Source organism: Pteropus medius, unplaced genomic scaffold (genome assembly GCF_902729225.1).
Source record: "Pteropus medius unplaced genomic scaffold, Ma_sr-lr_union100, whole genome shotgun sequence".
NCBI lineage: Eukaryota > Metazoa > Chordata > Mammalia > Chiroptera > Pteropodidae > Pteropus > Pteropus medius.
In genome coordinates this window covers 10,901,421-10,925,173 of record NW_024350926.1, presented here as the reverse complement: position 1 = coordinate 10,925,173, position 23,753 = coordinate 10,901,421, and the positions used below count along the sequence as shown (strand labels likewise).

Here is a 23,753-nt window from a genome sequence, read left to right as displayed (position 1 = left end):
AATAGCACGTCCTGCTCAGCCTGCTTAGCTGTCTCCTCTCTACCACCCCCTGGGGCCTTCATCACTGCTTCAATTGCTTCTAGAGGCCTGTGTTGCTACCCAGAGTCTCATGTGGGAGATTCTCATACTTTGAAGACATTATGATATGTTTACTGCAATTTCGTCTCAGTAGAGATCAGTTTATTCCCGCTAGGACCTACTCACATTCAATGTGAATGAAATTTAGCAGGTTTAATCTCATTTTCTTGACTGAAACTTTGTAGAACTGAGTATTTTATAAAATGGTCTATTTTCGCACACTTCCATTTCTTTATTCAGGAATTTGGGTCACAATATAGCCCGAGTAAGCAATATCTTGGGGATAGCATTTTCTTTCTTCCCAGTTTCACTGTCTTTTAGATTTTTTTAAATAAAGGAGAAGATCAAAGAACTCACCGTTGTGTTGATGCTGGTGCTCTAGCTCCCCGAATATTCTTAAGATGGAGGGATTTAAGGAGGACCCGAATCAAAAACCTGTTTTCTTTTTTGCTATTGTTACTGTCATTTAAAACCCTTTAAACCATACTTAATAAAATAAATTCACTCAAAAATGTTTAAGTATGTAGATGCCCTGTTACTATAATAGGAACTAGTATGGGGAAAATTATATTTCAAAATCTCACACACACACATACACACACACACACACACACACATACACACACACACACGCCCGTGACTTTCTTCCAGAGCCTGTGTGCCCGCAGTAGGCTGGCATCCCACAATGAAGAGTTATCTTAAGTGCAAGGGACTGGAATGAGACCTTCCAGTCACACCTGATTTCGCTCCAAGCGTGGTCCAGCACGTCCTCAATTTCTGTGGTGAAAATTGATGTAACATTTAAAAATCAAATAAAAGTGACTTACATAATCACGTGGTCATTGCGATGTGATCCACACTCCTTATCGCTTTCCTTTCCGTGGATAACCGAGAGTTGGAGGCCTATTCTATTTTTAACCACATTTCTGATTAAGTTTATTTGGTCCTATGAGAGCCTGGCTCGGCTCATGCTTTCCGGTGCTTAGCCCTTTCCATTCCATGGGATATGTTCCCTTTAAAGGGTTAGTAACAGCTGAATGACGAGGGAGGCTTCGTTGCTCTTCTCATAATGAGAGGAAGAAAATACATTCTATCAAACGTTCCAAGGTGCCTATTCTTACGTTTTATTCTAATTTAATAACATGAAAAATTAATCGTCTCCACTCTTTAGGGAAGTACAGATTTTAGACGAGGAACTGGAAGAGAGATTTATGTGCCTTTTTAAGCATTTATGCTCTGGGAGTGGTGACCAGGGCAGGGAGGGCTTGTGCTCTGTGACGATGGCGGGCGTCTGGAAGTCTGTGATGGGCGGAGGTCTTACCCAACATCTGTATCGTAAGCAGTTTCCCAGGGCAAAGGGAAACCACTTTTGTCAGGGCGGGTGGTGGATTTCACAGGACTTTTTCTACAGCCAGTTTCATAATTTATTACACCAGCTTTGTTTCTGAAACACCAACCATTTCCCTCCCTGGTCACTAACCAACCTCCGCTGATTTAAGAAGAAATGATCGAGGGTGACCTCTCTCTTCCTCGATTTGCAGCTGCCGCTCACCCTCCCGTCCACCAGCCCGTCCCCTTTTTGAGGACAACTTGCTGTTGACACCTCACTGCCGGCGTCCTCCGCCAACTTCAGAAAGCTGCCCGTGACAACGCCTAATGCTCTCAAAGCCTACGGCTCAGGCGATAAACTCTCCTTAGTTAAACATTGTCAGAGGCGGCCTCGGATGTGACCTTCACCAACCAAGCTCCAAAAACACCCTCAAACACACAGTGGTCACCTGCTTAGCTACCAGAATGACCCACAGGAGCATCTTCTCCCTCTGAAAGTCCCTTTAGGACTTAAGCAGATTTCTCAGCAATCTGGATTGGAGTGACCGGCTGGGGATTGGAAACCAGAAGGAGGTCTGAACGGGGAAGATTTTAGCCACTGACAGCAGCAGGACCCTGAATTCCAGAGTCGCAAAAAGAAAGATCGTAAAGATGAATCATTCCTGACCATAAAGTGGGCGCTCTGCTTACCGGCAGCCAGACCCTGGTAAGACCCTCCTCCCCTCCCCTCCCCCCTCCCCCCCCTCCTCCACACTCCTGCTCAAGAGCAAAGGCATCAGAGGGCAAGAAGGAGCTGAGACTCACCTGAAAATATGCCATAGGGCCACGGTCTCAGCTCCAGCTGCCAAATTCCTGCTTGTCATCGTCCACCAAACGCTTCCGTATTTTTACAGTAAGGCCGAACGAACGGGAACATTCTCGGAAGGGCCTGTGCCTATTTCAGAGGATCTCTGTATTAATAGAAAACTACATGCTCTTAAAAAATAGAAAGCAGTAAAATGATCAGGCTTCAAAACACCTCCTCCGGGCGCCTCCCCAGATTTCATGTGATTTTTGCAGTACTTGCTGTTCATCAAAAAACAGGGGAAGATCGTTCTCCATGGTCATTATTCAGAGGGGAAAAATAACCGGCGGCCTATTTAGAGCCGAAGTTGTCGCCCCGCAGAGGAGGCGGCGCGTGCGCCCAGGCGGGGGACGGCGGGGGACGGCGGGGGACGGCGAGGGACGGCGGGGTGCCCCAGGGCTGGACGCGGCCTCATCGCGCCATCTCTCATTACCCCGACGCGCTGGCTGTTAATTCCGTCGGGGATTTGTGACAGATACCGACACGTCGGAGACAAAGCGGAGGGCATTGACTCTGGTCCTTTAAGCCTAAAATACGAACACGGCCGCCGACGCGTTTGGGGGGCGGGGGGCTCACGGCTGCGCGATGGCCGTCCCGATCCCCGCGGCATCGCCCCGCTTTCTACCCAGCGTCTCTCTGAGAGTCCGTGCTGCGCACTGCGCGATGCGCCGGAGAAAAGCAAATGCCTTTCCGAACACACGAGGCCTTTCTGGTGCCCTCAGGACACCCGCGTCCCTGTTTTACTTTTATAATTTTTTTAACTTCAAAGGTCACGTGACTCACTTATTTTTAACTTTTCTAACATAATTTTTTAGGCAGGATATTTGATGGGGTAAGCATGCCAAAAAAAACAACAACATTTAAACTAAATTAGAAATCAATTTCTTCTTAATAAGAGCCTAATTCGACCCCTTGCATTTAAACGTTCTGACATGGCCTGTGGGATATTTACGTAAATCGTCCTTCTCAGGCATCCAGAAGGTAGGAGGAGGCAGCGATTATGTTAAAAAGGCAGCACTTTGGTTTCACTGGGAGGCTCTTCAGTGGCTAGGACCTGGATGTTCTCCCACAAGAGGCTGAGGGTCGTGGCTATGCTGAGACAGTGTCGCTGCTGACGGCGGCTGTGTCCCCGACATTTGTGCCCTGGTCGCACAAATGAGGCTGGGTGGCGGGCGGCCTGTGCTCGGATGGGGCCAGTGGGTGCTCGCTCCCTGTGGGGAGGACGGGAGAACCAGGAACAGCTGCCTGGGGGGCACGGTTACATCAGGGCCCCCCCCACCCCCGCTGCCAGCCAGGTCCATGTGCATCACCCCCTCCAATACAGTGAGCCTGTGGACGCGATGGAGCACCCCAAGCTCCCTCCTCTGAGATGACAGGCAGCTCCCATTTACCGAGTGACAAACATGGGGGGCGCGATGCTGGGCGAGCCCCCAGCAACCCCGCGAACTCGGTTTTGTTACAGTTCCCGTCTGAGAGATCGGGAGACCAGGGCCCAGGAAGCTGAAGGTGCTGTCACCGCCCTGAGCGGGCAGCCGGTGTCTCATGAGGGGACCCAGGACCTGTCCCCAGAAGACCTGCGGCCACGGCCCTGTTCTCTCCACTCGGCTCTGAGCTCGCAGGTGGATGCCGCGTGTTTGCGTCCACCAGGCGCCAGCTTCCTGATCCAGCCTCGGGGCCACCCAGGGGTCCTGCTCAGGGCTGCTCAGGGCGCCTCCCAGCTCGTCTCCCACCGCTCTTTACCACGCCCACTTCGAGGAGGAGAAGGTGCCGCTGGCAATGCCGGCCGTGTGCCTGGAGTGGGAAGACAAGTGGCACGTAAAGGCGCAGGAAGATAAAGGGGACGGAGGCACAGAGGTCACGGAGAGGGAGGAGGCGCGGTCCACAGGGACCACCTTAGCTTCCTGGAGACAATGGGCAGCCTCTGGACAGGGTGGAGGGAGGTGTGGGACAGAAGCAGCGAGACAGTATTCCCAGCCTTCGTGACACTGGGAGAAGCTGCACGGAGCCACGGAGCCGGACGTGCTCCGCTGAAATGCTCTGCAGGCCGCCAGCTGCTGCCTCCCCCTCCGGGGCCTCCTCTGACTTCCCTACGCAAAGCATCGCTATCACTCCCACTATGCTGTGCCATCTTCCGGGCACCTCATCGCGATCTGAAATTAGATTGTGTTATCGAGTTACTTATCTTCGGGCGAGTCTTGGGCCTCCACGGTGCGAGCTGCTTGCTGCTGTCTCCCGAGGCCCAGGAGGACTCGGTGCTCATTTATGAGATGGGTGACTCTTACCAGCGGCATTTCACCCCCTTTTAAGCTGCTAATTTCCTTTTCATTCTAGGAGATCTCCACTAAGATATTCCATTTTTATTCAAAACCAAACCTCAAAAATGGAGTTACAAACCCTCCAGCTCGGTTCCTGCAAGAGCCAAAATGATTCCTATCCCAAGGTTTTTGCCTTTTCCTCCGCCTGGAACATCGCCGACTTGACTCCTCCCTTCCCCTACCAAGTTCTCTGCTCTAGGACAGCGGGCTGCTGCTCACCCACATTCAATGTCATTCCTCAGAAAGGATTTCCCTGACCACCTCGACCAACCGACCCCTCTTTATTTTCTATCAGAACAATCTGCATGTGTTTTCTCTTTTCACATAACATTATGTTCATTTCAGGCGCGTGACTTGATGATGCGATACATGTGTACCCCGTGAACCGATCCCCACAATAGGTCTAGTTGACATCTGTCACCACACGTCGTTACAAATTTTTGTTAAAAAAGGTACACACCTCCAGTTATAAATTAATAAGTCCTGGGGATGTAATGTCTACAGCGTGGTGACTATAGTTCATAATACTATATTGTATAGTTGAAAGTTGCTCAGAGCACAGATCTTAAAAGTTCTCATCACGAGAAGAATAATTGCATTTCTTTTGTGTTTTTGTTTTTTTTAATTCCACTGTCTATTTATTTTTCTAATCTGGCCCCTCTACTGAACTCTAAATTTCATTAGAGCAGAGACTATAAATATTTTACTTGGTAATGCATGCTTAGGGTATAGCACAATGCCTAGGACTAAATGAATTGTTGGATGGATGGATGGATGGATGGATGGATGGATGGATGCCCGGATGCATAGATGGTTTAAGTCAGTCCATATTTGGATTAGGAGGCAAATCTCACTCCCAAATTTATTAACAGCTATGACTCTTTTTAATTTCTAGATAGACCAAGGATAAGTTAAAATTCTGCTTTTCCCATGAGGCTTCTCTACACACTCCAGCCACGGTCACCTTTCCCAGACTCATCCATTTAATTCACCAACCGGTGCTAAGTGTCGTGAGGGACAGAAAGATGCCTCCAATATGGTTCCCGACCTCAGAGAGATCTGAATATTCATCACACATTCCTGGAGCTTGAGTGTAATTCAGACGTGTCAAATGAATAGATGAATGAGCTTCATCAGGGCTTTGCGGACCTCTCAACTCCTTATTTTTCATGACACAAACACAAACACGTAGCTTCTTCCCACAATCTCCCTGGGAAGGCTCAAGAAAGATCATCTTCCCAGAAGAATAGAGAGGGTGATCTGCTTCCAGCACAGAACTGACATAGTCTGGCAGCCAGTCCTATGTCCCATCTGCACTCTGCTAATTCACTGTATTTAAATGAACTTCCTGAAAGCCACACCCTCTTGTGTTTAAATGCAAACATGAAAACATTTTCTAAGCCAAAGGCAGAGGTTTATAATTAGCTATCAGACAAAATGACATCCTTTCACCGGTTCAAATCACTGTGTTCGTCTACGTCCTCTTCCTGCCCTGGTTCCGAGCTCCCGGTCACGGGCGACCACCCTATAATTGTGTCCCCACTAATTTGAAACCAAATTTGAAATCAAATCCAGATTTTCCCTCTTGCTTCACCCATCCCATCCGACCCTTTAAAAAGGAAGATTTTGTATCTGTATTTTGTAAGGACAGACAGCCACAGCGTGGGGAGGGCGTCAACCTGTCGGTGCTTTTGCCCGCCTGACGCTACGCGATTTTCTCTGCGTCAGGCACGGGAGGGCAGTGGTTTGGGCCCCCCGCTTTCTGTAACGTTTCCCAGCTTTCTTCTGTCCAATGCCTTTATATCACCCGCAACTGCAGGCTCCTGGACGGCCCTGCCCGTCTCCCACCCAAAGCCATATTCCGGGGTCCTTCGTGTGTGGCACCCCCAGATCAGTCCTCCTCGGTGACCCAGACCTCCAGAGACCAGACCTTAGGAAGCTCCCCACGCGTCCTCATCACCCACAGGGGTCCAGTTATGCTGTCCACGAAACACCAACCAACATGCTGTCGGTCACTCTGCTGTCCGCCCACTGACTCAGCTGTTCCTTCTCGTTCCGTCCCCCATCCAGGCTGGTCCCGCCCGGTCCACTTCCTAACCTCTCCCAGCGCCACACACTTCTCGCCGACCTCACAGCCACAGCCTTGGTCAAGCTGCGCCCTCGCCTCTGCCACACTCCACTACAGAGTCCCCCGCCCAGTGATGCGAACCGCTCTGCAAAGGGACTTTCTGAAACGTACATCAGATCACGTCGCTCACCAGCCTTGGCGGCTTCCCTTGGAGACCACAGAAAAACCCAAACTCCCCACCATGGCTACGAGGCCCCGTGGGCCCGACGGCCCCACCCATCAGAGCTGGGACGTGCCCCTCCTCCCCGTGAAGTCCCCCTCCGCTGCATCTCCTCGTGACCCCAGAGCAGTCCAGAAGCCACCTCCCAGAGGCCCTCTCTGCCTCTCGAGTTCAGCCACACCCTTCCTCACTCCCTGCGACGAAGCCGCTTTTGTCATCTCATAGCTCTGCATTTATTTGCGCAAAGTCCCTGTCCCCACTTAGAAAGTGCACTGCCTGCGGTCGGGCTCCCCGAATGCCACTCACCGCTGCCTCTGCACCTCCAGCATCGCAGGCAGCAGCTGGCATCACTCTCCGTCGTGTGACAAACACTTACGTAGCAACCACTCTATGCCGGCCCCTGCCCCGGGCACTGGGAGATGGCCGTGAGTGCAGTTGAAAAGTCCCTGTCCTCAGAGGCTCTGTGTGACATTTGGGGTGGGGCTGGAGCACATTGTAAAAAAGGGTGTTAATAAACAAGGAAATATGTACGACGTCGAGGGAGAATAAGTGCCCTGAAGAATAATAAAGCGAGAAAGGGGGCTAGGAGGTGCCGGCGGGGGCACCCCTTCCTAAAAAAGGCGTGAATTTCCCCTGCCCCTGTTTCCACAGCACGTTAGACGATACTTTTCTCACTCTCGTCGCAGGTATCATGGTTGTTTGTTCCCGTGACTTTCATCATGTGAACTCACCAGACTCTGAGTTCTGAGCCAGCGACGGTGGAAGACTCAAAATGCAAGGAAATAAAAGAATGAACCATTAATGTTTATATGTCCTGTTCTGGGGAGACCTGGAGGAAACGTTTATCACTTACCCCTTCAGACACAGTCAGCGCGGCATCTGCGGTCTCTGCCTCATCATCGGAAGGGGACACCTCGCCGCCACCGTGGGGCTGGATTGGCTGAAGCCTCCCTGAACCTGGTGGGCAGAGGCCTGCCCGCCTTTGCTGCAGGCCAGTGCTCAGGCCCTGCTTGTTCGCCTCTTCGACGACACACACGTGGACGGACGTAATGCCGAGTGGGCACTCGTTCGGGGTCCTTTGTTGCACAGAAAAGTCACAGAGCAAAATCATGTATTTTACTCTTCTAACTCGGTCCTCGGCAAACCCCCGCCTTGCAGCGGGCTAAGTCCAACTTTCCTGCAGAACTTCGGTGATGCCTGTGAGGTCCTTCTCTGCAAAGGCTGTTTCCTAGATAAGCAAAGCAAACGTCCCTCTATTTTGGTGTATCTAGTGTATTTCAACATGAGAAGCGATAAAAGGCTTTAATTCCCTTTTTTGTTTTAAAAGACTTGGTTCCCAGGTTGCAAGTTCAGTATGGCTAAGGAAACTATCAAGATAAGAATAAAATCTGACTGAAAGGAAAAATCGATTTTTCTCCAAGAATCTGAACGTCGAGAAAGTTCATCAGGAGAGCAGATACTTCAGTGCCAGCCATGAGGTTCACGCCATTGGAGAGCTGTCTCGTGAACCCTGATGAACACAAGAACAGACAGAGGGCTGACGTTCCCGCCAACAGAGCATCTTGGCCCTCACCACAGGGTCGAGAAGAGGAAGAGATGCCTCACTGCACGTCAGGCCGGATCTCGAAGTGCTTGTGGTTTCCTGCCAGACACTCCGTTTCTAGCCTGCTCTCCGAGCAGCTCTGGGTTGGGCTGTCACAGATTTCCTGTGCCCATTCTGATCACAGGTATGTCACAGCAGAAGGCGAGAAGGTACCTCTCAGTCAAAATACATCATGTGGTGTTTCGAGCATCAGGTAAGAGAAAAACAGACCACCATCCGTCAGCTCTCCGGGGCGCAGCCCGTTTTTATGCCCCTGTGAGTGCCTCCCTGACAGCTGTTGGTGTGGCATGCCAGAGACGCTTTGAATTGAGCATCTATTTGGCAGCGAAGCATCTGGAGAAGATCTACATCTTGCAAAACCGCCAGGGAAAAAAAAATCAAGGCACGCATGCAGTCTGTATGGGAAGTGGGCAGAATCGTTTTTGCTTCGGGCACCGTTAAGGACTACCATTTCGTAAGTCTGGGAAATGTGAGTCTTTCATGCCACCGGTGTGGGGATCACAGATGGATCCGATGATTCATGTGTTAGCTGGCTTGTAAACGGGGTCCCTTGGAATGCTAAGCACATAAAACTTCCATTAGTCATCCATCTTGGCCCAGCCAATGTACACAGTCCAAATCGTGTTTGCTATGCCAATGAAAAAGAGTTCTTAAGGATCAACACTACCGTCAAGAATTTTCCATTGATTTGAAGTTTTAATTATTACAAGTGTTTGGAGAAAAAAAAAAACCACTTCTCAGATGCGGTCAATTATTTCTGCTATTCTATAGGTTACAGAGAGGTGCACACATGTAGAATAAAACTGCATCAAATTGAATTGCAACGTTTTGACAGCGAAATGCAGCAAAAGGTTATGCTGGCATATTATAAAGCAGGAGACCATAACAAGCGATTTACGATGGCAGCGGAGGCACGACCTTGAATTACAATGAGTAGAACTGTCGGCTATTCAAAAGGTATAGCGGTTAATAAAACTGCATTTGATTAGATGCAGATTTGGGGGATCATTTCTGATGGATCATGGATAACGGTTCTCACACAGCCAAGTAGCTTTTCAGACTTTGATTTATAATGGCCACTCTTTGACGGCCCCTCCAGGCATATGTATAGCAGCCCGACAGATTTCAAATAGGTCAGCTTGTCAAGGGAGTGAGCCCATGTCGATTTTCATCAGGAAAATCCTGATTTAACAGATGTGCTTTGTGTACTGCCCTGAAGGACAACAGGTTTAGATTTTTCTGAATCAAAGGAAAGCAACATTCCAGAGCTTTGCATTTCTATAGAAGACTCTCTACCCTCAGCCCTCAACTAAAACACAATGCTCATAATTCTCGGTCTTGACTTGGGAATAAGACACCTGCTTCCTCAAGCCTAAAAGATAATTAAGTGGCTGGCAATCCAAGAGAACGGCAAAGATGCGCGATCTTCGTTATTTAAAAAAGCTAGTGTTTTTATGAGAGGGATGGGAACAGAATGAGTGGGTGGATTTGGAATGGGTTGGATCGGATCCGAGTGGATGTCACTGACAGAAACAAAAGAAAAACTAAAGCCATGATGTTTTCATATCTGCTTTTTAATGTTCAAGATACACTTTTAAAAGGAAAGGAACATTTCTCCCGACTTTATAAGTTAGAAATCAGATATCTAGATGTAAAAAAGCCTCATGAGAGAGTGTAAACGATCGAAGACTAGAAATAGCACTTTGAAATGTTCTTTTGCTACCAAACATTCACATTTGCTTCCAAAGGCCTGGATCGTAAATGCTTCTGGGACAGCTGTATAAAATAATCAAGCGCGGTCCCAATGTTCCCCTCCCCAACACCACCCATCCCTACTTCCCAGATGACTTATTAGGCACATGTGAGAACTACACATAACAGAAAGCGACATAGTGGTTAAGAGAAAAGCTGTATTTACGCTGACATATTTAAGCATATTTATGTTAAAGCCATTAAACATGCGAGAGATGTTCGCCATCAATAATAACCCAAAAAATGCAAACAAATGAGATAGATCCCCACTGTCGGAATCACAAAAAAATGTATAAATTAGTAACAACTGGTTTTTGCAAAGATGTGAGTAAAGGGGAGATCTTATAATAGCATAAGTTCTGGTAAAAAGAGAAAATGGTACAACCTGCTATACACACACGGTGTGCGTAAGTGTGTACACACATAACTACATGTAACATTCGCACACATATAACGCTGTGCACATGCATGCAGATATGTTTTGTAGCACTGTTTTCCTCAGGGGGGAAAAGATGTACAAATATGGAAAGGTACCACTTTCTCAAAGAATTTGCTATAACATATTTTTAATATAAAAAGTTACAGAACACCATAGGATGATCTACGTTAAGACATGTATATGCTCAACAAACAACTGAATACCTATAGAAACTCTACACACTAAAATGTTAACAGCAGTTACCTTTAGGGATGATGGTTACCTGAAAGATTACATTATATTATTTTCACATGGTAAAATCAAGGTTAACTTCTTTGTATGTGCTTCCCTATATCTCTCAAGTTGAATATATCTCACAAACCGTATTACGCCTTTGAGAAATAGGTATGCCGTGAGTGTCGGAGCCAGACAGGCACAGTTTGGGTCCTGGCTCTATCGCTCGAGCATCTTAGATGTCCTAAATCTTTCTTTGCTCAGCTATGAAATAATGATAAGCTTAGTTCCTATGTCATGAAGTGTAAGGATTAAGATTAATGACATAATGCGAGATAATGCATGAAAATGCCTAGTATAGGCACTGTTGCTGCACAGGAAGCCGAAGAGGGGTTATCGGTTGGTGGCGTTTTTACGCTGCACTCGAAGTCCAGGTTTACCTGGCCCGTCGGATACATTCTCACCCCAGTCCGTTCTTAAACCAGGTAGGATCCTTGTTCTCTTAGAAGTTTGTATTCGCTCCTATATTCCACTGACTTCCCCACCCGAAAAACTACACTTTCCACCCAAAAAGCTACACTTTCGTCACCTTCCCTCGTCACCAAAGGATTGTCTGGGTCCCGATTTTTCTAAATGTATTCAGTCAGAGCTACCCCTGCCCCCCGCCCCGCGCTCACCTCGCACAGTGTACCTCCCTGGGATTCCCACCCTCAGCCTTTAAACTCCTCCCCATTATCCCACCTGTTCTCTGCCTCGCAAATGCGGGCCGAGTCTCGCTTTTCACTGGAGTTGGACCCGGGAGCCTTGCTGTCTCCTAGGACTCGTTTCTCCGATGATATCTACACAATGGGGAAATGGTCACCTTTTTAAAAACTGCCCGGGAAGCATCACTGTGACCACAGAAATATGCCCAGGACCCATGACTGAGCTCGTTAGGGAGGACAGAGGAGAGAGAGAGGGATCCCATTTTGGAGAATGTTGTCATCTTTTGAGTACGTTCCTTAAATCGTCAAGGAAACAGTTCCACTGTTAACTAGAACACAAAGCCGAAGCCTCCTAGTCCGTGTCATCATCCGCCACTGCGGCCTAAGGCGCTTCCAGAACTTGCTGCTGGTCTTGACTCTGCACGAAGACCTGCCATGCCGAGGGCAGAAGAGTCGAGGGCGGCGTTTGAGGAATAAGTTCTTTTAGATCGGCAGGATTTTGATTCTTTTTTCTTCTGAGCAAACAATATGCTAGATGATTGTTCATCCGAGATTTTTTTCAGGAACACGTGGGTTCTGCTCATCTTGGAGTCAAGAACTGAGTGATGTTCAGACAAACGTGTTTGCTTCCTGACTGCAGCAGAAAGAAGCCTCCGGGTTTAACGAGAGTCCATCTCACCGTCATAAACAGCGAGAAAATCGCGGCCGTGAGATGGGGCGCTCTCGGGAGCTTCCGTCCCCTGAGACTTTCCGAGGTGACCGTCACCCCGCCTTCCGTTTCCGTAGCTCCTCGTGGCTGGCAAAGTCCTTTCACACGCATCATTTCATTCGAGGAAAAGACACGCGTCTCCTATGAGAGAAGAGTCATTTACGTGTCACGAACACAGAAATGACTCCTGGATGCAGGGACGCGGGGGGGGCTGCTCCGTCAAAACGGGGACCCGCTTTCTGAGAATCAGGGGAGCCAGACGATGAAACAAAACCACCGTCACTGCTAGGGAGATGAAACGCATGGGGCTTACTCAGTTTTCTTTTCATTATGCCCACGACTCAGGGACTGTCACTCGTTCCATATTGGTTGACATCGGAGTAAGATGACACACAGGTGGCCCAGCTCTCGAGTCCCGTGGAATCTCAGGGCTTGGCGCCCGAGGCGAAACGCACACCCTCTCTGGTGGCCTGAGACTTTCCCCCGATGCCACCCGGACGTCAGCGCCTGACCTGCGACGCGCCCCAACCTCGCCTCTGCGCCTTCTGCTGCCCCCACGTCCAGCGTCCCCTCTTGACAAAACCGGGCACTGCCCCTGCCAATTGTGGCCTCCCACAGCATCCTTCACAGCTAAATAACCCTCCTTCCTGCGAGCGCTTTCCCCAGCTCCCCTGAGCCCCAGTGGCCTCCGTCTGCCTTCCCGTGGCTCCCGCCTCTCGCTCATTCATTCGCGCGACAACGATCTCATGAGAATCGACTCCGCACAAGGCATCGGGCTGGGTGCCGGAGACAGAGTCCCGACGAAGACAAGCGAGATGTCCCCTCTCGAGGGGCTTCCGCCTTCAGCGGGAAGGACAGACGATAAACGTGCACACAGTGCAAGGGTGTTTCAGACGCTGCGAAGCGCTCCGAGGAGCGACCGTGAGGTGTGAGAAAGAGGGATAGATGGCTCAGAGTGGGGGCCTGGGCGGGCTCCCCCGAGGAGATGAAATCTGAGCTGAGGCCTGAGTGGCGACAAGGAGCCCTCCGGGCACAGACGGGCGCTGCGGCTGCTGCGCAGGACGCCGGTGCCTCAGCTTTAAGACCGAGAGTCTCCAGAAGCCACGGAGGGTCCTCGTTAGGGGCTGACAAGACACGAGTCGTGTTTTTTGACATGTCTCTCTGGCAGACGAAGGACCCTGAGGATACAGAACCAGGGTGAGAAGGACCCGTGGGGAGTCGCCATAGGCCCAGGGGCACAAGTGAGGTTTGCACGAAGACAAAGAAAATCTGACGGGTTTGGGGTACTCTGCAAACTAAGCCCTCAGGACTTTCGGGGAGATTAAACGCGAAAGAGAAAAGAGACTCAAATGCCTCGTAATTAAGCTGTTTCATACGCGTCTGTACGCGTGTTCCCAGGTAGAGATAATTACTTAGCAGCCAGAAATTAGTTACGTCCTTATTTCTTTTGTGGCTCGACTGCAAAAATGAAGATGGCCCTTGCAAAAAAAAAAAAAAAAAATGCGCACAAAGAAAGACTTGTTAACTCGAATCCAGTTAATATTTTTGCTTCTACCGTGGGGTCAACAACGGCCCCTTCCAGCTGACCGCTCGCTGCAAAGCAGAGTCGCCCGTTGCTTGTCCTGCAAGCCGCCATCTGTCCCTTCACCTCCTGGTACGTTTCGAGTTTCTGCAGTTCTGTCTGTGGTTGGTTTCCCGGCATGTCCCCTCTGCCGGCCAGACCTCGGGACTGTGACAGCGCCCGCCGCCTTGCTCACTGCACTGCGCACCGAGGCGGCTCACGCAGCTGTTCGCCCTGTGCCAGGCTCTTCGCTGGGTGCTGAGGACCCAGAGGCAAACCTGAGGAGGCGCGGGAAGGCCCGCCATCCAGGCTTCACCTCAGGCCGAGGTGAGAGGACCCCGGACCGCGCGTGCACGCCAGAGAGAAGGGGAAGGTCACATACACCGGAAAACACGGGTTCGATTCGCTGCACTGAAGGAGGCGCCCCGCGCTGCCCTGCCCCTCATCTGTCACTTCCGTAGACACGATGCTCTGCAGTCCTAGGAAGGGACTCTCCAATCTCTCCGGACGGCCGGAGAAGGATGCTTCGGGGGAGGAGGAATCTGTGCGGATGCGGAAAGGCGAGTAGCACTTTGAGAGGCCGAGAAGGCGAGTAAGGAGGTGCAGGACCAGCCAGGGCAGAGGCCGGAGGCGTCTCCGCGCTGGAGCCGGGGACAGGGTGACGCCGTCCGGCGGGGGCGCGGGAGAGCCCGCAGGAGGTGCGCCAGAAGCAGACGGTCTAATGAACCCGACGCTGAGGTTGCAGAAGCCCTCGGCGCACGGTGGACAGCATCCTGCGGCCCACGGGAGCCACCGCAGACTTTCAGATGCGGGAGCGACGACTCGAGCTGGTCCAGAGTGAGGGAGATAATGCTGCTGGGGTGGGGGCCCCGGGAGGCCGTCTCTGAGGAAGTGGAGGTGATCGACAGTCTCCGGCAGTCACTCCTCTGGGCTCGCCCCAGTGGCGAGCACCCCAAAGGCATTGTTCCTGACCAGCAGGGAAGCTCATCCGTGGGGAACTTTGTCCTGGGCGTGCGCCATCGGCCTGGCTGAGACTGTCTCAGCGCTGTGCTGCTACCTGAGGCCCTGCCTTCTCCTCCTTCATAGGGGTCACGTCCCCAGGGCACTGTGAACCCCCCGCCCGCCGTCTCCTCCCGCTCCCTCCCCCGCACGCTCCGTAGACAATGCCGTCCATCGACCGCCGACATGGTGCCCTCTGCTTCCCAGAGGCCGCAGACGGCCCCAGCCGGTGAAGCAAGAGCACGAGCATCTCAGGGGTGACACCCACATTAGCTCCGACGGGCGGGACCACCGGGCGGAGGGCAGAAGTGAAAGCACAGGGTTTGCTTCGCCGTCCGCACCTGCCTTGCGGAGGAGGGGGCTGTGCTCCTGAGTCCGCGGGCGCTCGGCGATCGGTTGTTCTCCATCTAGGGCGGGGGTGGATAAATACCGGTGTTTCTGTCACTGCCGAGCTTCGCCCGAGTCTGTTATGTTTTCCTTTCGTGTCCCTGTAGCTGGGTTTATAGTAGTTTAGTGCGGGGTTGATCTAGTGACTCAGGGCAAGTAATTATTGCTGAACGTTTGAAACGCGTATGCCCTTTTATTGATATTAATAATAAAATGAAACAGCATTTCATATGATCCAAGTATCCTAATTAAAGAACACTAAAGCCATTTGTTCATGTGCTATGGGTGTAACCCTGAAAAGTATCTGTAGAGAGTACCGTCAGACTTGCAATCTTTCTATTAATATTTTCGCATAAGAAATCATCGCTCTAGAATTGTGTTTAGTTTTTTTAAAAGCAGGACTTTATTTAAGAAAATAGTCTGGTTAATGTTTAATGAGAGAATAGTAATTATAATACATAAGGCTAGTTTAATAATTTCCAAAGTTCTCTTTAAGTTTTTAACAGATTACTTCTACTATCTGGCTTATGTAAGGGGCGTAGCGAGCCTCCTATTTTGATTTTCTACGTTCCCATTTGTTTCTCTACTGAATATAAAGATATCAGCAATTGGAGTGAAAAAAATATGAATTTACAGATAAACATGGAGTGTTTGGCAGTCATTCTCAGCTACTCTGATTTGATGAGAACAAAGGTTATTTTATATTTAAGAAAAACTATGTGGAACCACTAAAACCATGGCACATCTGAGCTGACTAAATAGCCTCACGAAAGACCCATAACGACTTGAAAGTAATTATACATCTGTGTGTGGATATGGCTTTTTTTTAAAGTTTAAAAAAGGGTTGTTTGTTTATTCCCTGTGATTCTTCCTAAACTGTGGCGTATAAATTGGTTTCATAACTTGTTTTCATCTCCACATCCTGTGAAGAGCTTTTGTTTATAATATTCTTTTTGAAGTCAGAGAAAGCTCTGCAGATGAAAGAGAGAGCACCATCTTGTCCTTTCATATTGTACAGTAAATAAACGGAGTTGTCCGTTTGACCAGCAGCTGTCACTCAGAAATAATGTTCTGTTAAGTCCAGAATCTTGGAGTTATGTGGGGAACCTGGCAACCTTCACGAACCACACACGCAAGGCTGAGTGTTCGGTTGCCTCTGGCAGAGGGCGCAGGCCCTGCAAGCTCTAACCTGTGAAGATGCTTTCACGACCCCCAAGGGCCCAGTCCCCCTCACCTCGGTCACGAGAGCCTTAGTTTTGTTTGGGGATCTGTTCGCCCATCCCCCAGCAGTGGTCACGGTTAAACCAAGCCAACGATTACATTCTGTTCGGCTCGCTTCAGCTTCTCCCCTAGCAAGGGAAAGCTTTTGCTTTCCTGAGACAGGGGACAGACGTACTGATGCCACCCCGTCCTCCCTTGTGGTGACCTGGAAGCAGATGTGAGACCGGAGACCACGGCAGCCACGTGCCACCACGGGCCCCGACACCGTTCAGCCACCGAGCCCAGTCCCTGGGCCTCCTGCATTTCGACTTCGCGTGAGAGAAAGAGGAGTTGCTATTTATTCAAGCCGTGGTCATTCTCTCCTTGTCACCAGCAGCAGAAAGCGCTCCTCAGTGAAACAGACCGAGGTCCCCTGCTTTCCCAGCCTCGTTTCCTCAAATTACAACATCTGCTGACCGTCCTGCAAGCCTGCGGGGCTGTTTATTTAATGACGGACACGAAAACTCTTACCCTCCAGAATCCTGCTCGCCAAAACGACTCAGCTCAAACGAGAACCTTCCCCCGAGCCCATCACCTCCCCCCGCACCCCACACGCTTCCTTCATGCTCTGCACCGGCCTCCCGTTTCGACCGGCCCGAGGGCTCCTCCGCAAAGTGGCATAATTCCTCGTCCGGCGACAGTCCCCGTCACACTGTCCCCGGTACCCAACGGCCCGGAGGCACTGGGACACACGCTGCATCTCTGCTCAGTCTTTCATTCTGCACACGACGCTGAGACGGCCATGGCCTCACGTCAGACTCTGCGTGGAGAGGGTTTCTCCCTGCCCCCCGCACTCCCAGACGGGGAAAGAAATGGGCCGCGACAGGCGTTTGGAAGGACAGTTTCGTGATAACCATTAAAATTTCAAATGTATGTCATTTTTAACGCAGCGATTCTACTCTTAGAAAGTCGGTCCAGAGACACATCGCACAAGCGGCCAGCGACGTCTGCACATGCATATGGATTAGAATGTGGCTTAGAAAGGCGGACGCTGAAAACAGCTACGTGGCCGCTAATAAGGGACAGGTTAAATAAATTATGGCGCATGCATTTAAATAGAAAATATTGTGCCACTGTTAAAAAAAAAAAAACAGAAAAATCTACATTTAGAGACATGTAAACAAGTCAAAATAAGTAAACACTAACTTATAAACAGAGGTTAGTTCTGAGGCTGGGACTTTTACTCTCCTGGATTTAGATAACAGTGTTGTATGGTTTTCTATAATCCACACATATGTATTTATAATGAGAAACAAACTCCTGAGCAGACGCCTTCTCTGGCGGTGGGAGGCCAGGAGCGTCTGCGGGGCTGCGGCCTCACGCACAAGCGCAGAAGCAGAATCGGTTTGAAATGTGGGACACAGACGGGCGGCGTATGGAGCGATACGACTGGAGGTTCAGGAAGAAAACACGATGAGAACGGCCCCAAAGGGGGACAGTTTGCATTGCGAGGTAGTGAGCTCCCCATTCGCCCAACTGTGCGAGAGACTTCGGAGTGCCCCTTTACCCAAGACGCCCCCAACGCATACGCTGTCCTCCGCCTCCTCCGCATCACCCTGGTCCAGGTAACCAAACCCTCCCGCTTGAACCATTGAATAACTTCTTAACTGGTAACCCGATATCACCCGATAGGCAGAATGTTGGCCTCCATGACCTTTGCCCCGATGACATGCCTGTGAATAACTTATGTCACACGGCAGAAGGGCCTTTGCGGATGCAACGAAGGTTATTGATGAGTTTGGCTTTTAAATAGGGAGAATATCCTGGACTGTCCAGGGAAGTCCAGTGTCATCATGCGAAGCCTTAAAAGCAGAGCTGTCTGCCAGCTGAAGGCAGAACCATAGGAAGCACGAGCAAGGAGGGGGTGGGGGGCGGGGGCAGTGGCAGCCCAACGACGAGAGGGGCCGCCAGGACAGCAAGAGGAGGAAGGGAACTTTGCCAGCGACTCGGGAACTCACGCTGGGCGCCCGGGCACCAGAGACGCCGTGACCCCTACCTGGCGAGAGGCGAACAGAGAGCCCCGCTGAGCCGGGCCGGGCCCGAATCTCTGGCCCACGGCAATCGCGACGTTGTTTCAAACCGCTTAATTTGTGATCTTTTGTTTCAGCAGCAACAGAAGACTGATACATCAGCCCTGGCCCGTCTCTAGTCTCCTCTTCCAAACACAGTGAGAGCTATTTTTTGTTCCCAAAATCTAGATGAGGTCAAGGTACACCTGCTTACCACCCCGATTAGCTTCCCACAGCTCCCTGGGGACACCGCAGGCTCCTCGACACGGCCTTTAAGTCTTGCACGGTTTTCAGCTCCCATGAACCTCTCTGCCTTGTTTTTTCCTGCAAGCCCCTAACGCTGACATTCAGCCCCTCTGGCCTTATTTCATGGAATCCTATTGCCGTGGTCCCTCTTGACTCGGGGCCTTTGCACAAGCTGTTCCCTCTGCCTAGAATGTTCTCTCCCCGCTCATCTCTGGCAAGGAGTCCTTCCTGACCCCTGTGACGAAATCAGACAGAAATTCCAGGTTTCTGTGGAATTACACACCTCCCCTTCCGAGCAACTGTCACGGCTACAACGGTTCGTATGATTGCCTGACGGATCCCTGCCTCCTACGCGATGCCGTGAGCTCCGCGGCATCAGTGAGCGTGCGTGCTTTTCCTCACCACGGTCTCAGCGGCTCTCGGTAGTGAGTCTGAAACATAAGCAGTTCTTATGTGACACGTCCTGGATGAATGATTGAATCAACGAGTCACACCGAACCAGTGAACTGGTGACCCAAGAAAGGACAGACGAGAAACACACGAGCCACCAGCAGATGGTGACATCGCGTGACCATGCATTACACCCCCAGCTCTGAGACTGAGTCATGTTAAGTATTCTGTGCCCGCACGTGTGGTTCAACATGACCCAGAGAACCTTGGTTTTCCTGATGAAAATAGCTGCCCAAGCTAATACATCACTTCATCGCAAATATATGTTCTGTCTAATGTAATAAATACTTCACTTGTGATGCACAGGTGCAAGATGCTACACTACACGTCCCAAACGATACGAACAGACCCTTGGTTGCTAACACACCAATGTATGTAGGAACTTCACACATTATAAAATATCCTTTTGCATACACGGTCTCCTCTAATCCTCACGATAACTTGGTAAAGCCCTTGTATGTTTTTTATAGCTTTTTTCAATTCGGCACGGATCAAGTCGGAAATTCACTGCTCAGAGGCGAACTCGCACGTCCAAGTTCGAAAAACTTGAAAGTGACATAGCTCCATCTCAGGTCTCCCTGCTCCACGTCCAGATTTTAATAGCTTAGATGCTCCAGGCGGGGACCTGCCCTGCCCTTCGCTGCCTGCTTCCTCTGCTCTCCGCCCCGACCCCTTGGCGCCAGCCCAGTGCCTCACAGTCGTCTAGGCAACCATCAGCCCCACTTGGCGCAACTTCTATTTATGTCTGCCACCACTCGGCCGGAAGATGAGAAGATGGAGCACGGTGGGCGATCAATAATGTTTGTCGAACGGGTTATCTACGTTACCCTCACATTTCACACACCTACAAGTAAGCAATTATTCAAGCTTGAGGCCCCTCAGATTTGAGAATATAAATTCCTACGTAAGAAGTACTCTATTTATTATTTTGGGGTTGGCTTTAGAGTATGCCTCTTTTTAAATAATTAATAGCTAGAGGGGAAAGTCTTATGGAGTTTCTAAGACATGTGCTTTTTTTTCTGTGAATTTACACCATGATACTGCCGGTTAGCATGGAGTGGGCCTTGCCCACAACGACCGGGTGGCGGGTTAGCACGTCGAAACGAGCTCAGAGATAAGCTTTGCTTAATTGCAGTGGTATGATATTCTAATGGTTCTGCTGGATGCACTGGAAAATCCAAAAGAAGTTCCAAAGGCTGTTTTAAATCATTGTTTCTGGAATGAGGGCACAGTCTTTCCTTATAATTACTTTAAAAGACATTATTTCATTTGGATTCTTCCAGTATGTTCTATCTTTAAAAAGACACTTAAGAGTGGAATTAGTAAGTCAAAAGGCACAAACGTTTTCTTCATAGGCTTCATTTTCTTCCTGATTTTCACATCAATGCATGCTTCTGCAGAAAATACAGAAAGTACATAAAGGTGTCCAGAGGGAGAGAAATAATTTACTTATAATGATCATTATTCTACCCTGCGGCAAAAATTGTTAACATCTGACACTTTTACCTCCATAACACTCCTGTGTATTTTTCTCAGTCAAGACGAAGTCTGGATTTCCTCCTTAACGTTACGTGTTTTTTATTTTACCAGGAAAGCATTTGTTTCAATGCTTTTAATAAAAGGCATTACTGCTCTGCATTATCATTCAGAAGTCTGCCCAAGTGATGGAACCTCCGTTAAAAATTCGGTATGACCGTCCTTACTCGTTCCTTTGCTAAGCTAACATGTACAGTGTACACGTAAAGACTATCGCTACTATCATTGTTTCTACAAAAATGGAATTGTAGGCACAGCTAATTTTTCTTAACAACGTATTATTACGTTTTCCCAATTCCCTTCATAAAGAGCTGCCTCATCCTATCAAACAGCCACATAATGTTCCATAAAGTAGAAGTATGATACTTTAAGAAACTATCTCCTATTGATGAACATTCAGGGGTTTTTCCTTATTTTTTCCTGCTATTAGAAACAAAGCGATAAAAATAATAGTATATATACATAATAATAGTATATATACTATGTATAATATATAATATATATGATAGTATCATAATAGGGTAATATTATATATACTATTTAAATATGTAAATATATATTATATGTATTTAAATAATGGCACTTTTATTTTTAGAAAACATTTCTGCGCTAACAGTTACGAATTCCACTAACCAGTGCGATCGGGGGCTTTCCTTTGTCATCCGTGAGGGCAGGTCCATATGTGTCGGGTTCACTGTTCTTTTTGGCTCAAACCAAAGCGGAACGAGGCGTACGGAGAGCTGGAGTCAAATACACATTTGCTGATTTGAGCCGAGCAGGCGGCTTGGCTGCTGGAGCCTTAGTTTAGAAGTGGCCGCACGAGGTGCAGGGAGGGGACCCCAGGGTCAGGGCGTGACCAGCGCATGCGCAGACTCGCCACCTGCATCCAGGTTGACCACCAGGGTCTTGGAACTCAGACCCCTTCCGCCTCACTTTTCTTCGTTCGTAAATTGGTTAAATGGCATGTTTCTCATGTTGCCTAGGCACGTCTCATTTTACCACGCATTTTATTCCGATCAAGTGTTGATAGTAACATCATATAATCAGTACCTTTAGCAGCACAGTAATACATTAAAATTACCTGTTTGTAATCAGGAGAGTGGTCACCGACATCTCTTTATAGTGCATTTCACACGCTGAGGACGAAATGTTTATTAAATTCTTCCCACTCATCGACTCAGCTTTAAAGTACTCGAAGTCAGTGTGAGAATTAGTTCTGTGAGTCCACGGTCATCCTGAGAAACACATGGCACCATCAGAGAGGGGTGAGGAAAGTAGGCAATGCCAGCAAATGAGCAAAAACCCATCTACGAGCAGGAAAAGCACAGGCCCTTGGCGTAGGGCAACGACTCCTCGAAAGTCTGAGTTCAAGGACACTCACCGCCCCTGATCTGAATTCCAAGTAAACTAAGGCCTAGAGAAATTAGGTAGATGAGGCTCCAATAGACCACTCATGACCCGTAGAGGTGATCTTGGAGAGTGTGTCTGGACACACGCAGGGACCAGCAGGCACCTCAGTAAGTGGGCTCCCCGTCTCTGCTGCAGGGGTGCTGGGCCTGGAGCATCTCCCTCCTTGGGAGCAGACTGGTCTCTGTAGCCCAACCCAGAGAGGAACAGAAGAAAGCAGAAGGAAACCCCAGAAATGGGACAGAGGAGTCCCCATAAAGCGTGCTTTTCTGCTTATTCACATGTTGCTGCCTTTTTATAGGGATTTGGGTTTGGATCACCAGACAGCCTATACGTCAGCTGGCTGCCTCCCTACGGGGTTACACACACACACACACACACACACACTACACACACACACACACACACCCCAGGTGAGCACGAACACGCCACCAAAGCTCGAGGCGAGGGTGTCTCTGGAGACCACGAGCTGGAAGAGACCCTCACTGTAAAATCGTGTCTGGGGCCTAGACGTCACATTGAACGCTCACGGTGCGTTTGGGAATGCGACCTCTTACCTAGTTTACTTTGAAAACAGAGCACGGAAATTCATTGAGTCCGGGATTCGATATACGCGTTTTAATTTTTCACAGGACTGTACGTGTTTCCTGCCGACACCACTATATTCTCTTTCTCATAACGTCTTTATTCAGAGCATTTGCTGAATTCCTTTAATAACGTGTACGAGCACCAGCAATGATCCACATCTTATCAGGAAAGGACTATCGGGCCCATTCTACGAATGAGAAAATGAAAGCTCAGACAGATCATTGGTTTGTGGCGACACACAGAGAGGAAAGGAAAAGGGAATTTGAACCCAGGTCATCCCAAGTCACAGGTTCCCCCCACCCCAGTTACTTCTGCATGTGTGTGTCCTGCTAGATCAAGGTTACTTGTGGTTAGAATCGTCACCTTCGTGTATTCAATTTTTTTCTATTCACAGCAAAGAACGCAAAATAGGTATTCGATAAATATTTAAGTTGAGGTAAATAGACTATTGCGACAGTTTAGATGTGGAAAATGCATTGAAATATCCCAGTCTGAATCCGTCATTTTATAATTCAGGAAAGGAAGGCCCGGAGACACTCTTCAGGCTCAGAATCCAAACAAAAATATCCCTCCTCATGCCTCACGGCGCTTCCCGCTACCATTTCCTTTCGCCAAGGGAACCCGGCAAGGGACAAGTGGTTTCAGCGACAGGAGAAGCCAGCGGCCGCTTCCCCTAGCACATGAGACCTGAAGGGACGGAGGTCACGTCTGTGTCGCGGAGCTGGGAAGACTTACCGAAAGGAAACAACGATAATAAAAGCTCGCGTTAATTTATGAGAGGAGCCGCGGAAAATGCATGCCCTCTGGAGCCACGTGGTCTGGGCAAGGGTGGTCCTCCACTCACTCGCTGTGCGACCTTGGACGAGTGGCTTGGCCTGTGCGTGTCTCTGTTTCTTCACCTGCAAGATGAGAAAGCAGGAAGCCCCCGACCCCGTCTTCGTGACTGTTATAGGACTCAGTCACATAAGATGTGCAGACATCACCTGACTCAGAGCATGCGCTGCTGGTTGTTCCATGAACACTGTCTAGATTCCAG

At 49.4% G+C, this 23,753-nt stretch overlaps 1 long non-coding RNA gene across 2 annotated transcripts in view; it reads right to left on the bottom strand.

Annotated features, from left to right (window-relative positions):
* LOC120585545 (uncharacterized) overlaps positions 1-23,738 on the bottom strand; it is a 30,853-nt gene extending 7,115 nt beyond the window's left edge. Inside the window, exons 1-5 of one of the 2 annotated variants that reach the window (XR_005648410.1) lie at positions 23,453-23,738; positions 21,804-21,957; positions 7,708-9,375; positions 3,204-3,462; positions 2,212-2,357 (exon numbers count right to left, since the gene is read on the bottom strand). This is a non-coding gene — a long non-coding RNA (uncharacterized LOC120585545). The remainder of the gene's footprint in view (positions 1-2,211; positions 2,358-3,203; positions 3,463-7,707; positions 9,376-21,803; positions 21,958-23,452) is intronic. The other variant, XR_005648411.1, reaches the window with a different exon arrangement.
* Positions 23,739-23,753: the final 15 nt, after the last annotated feature.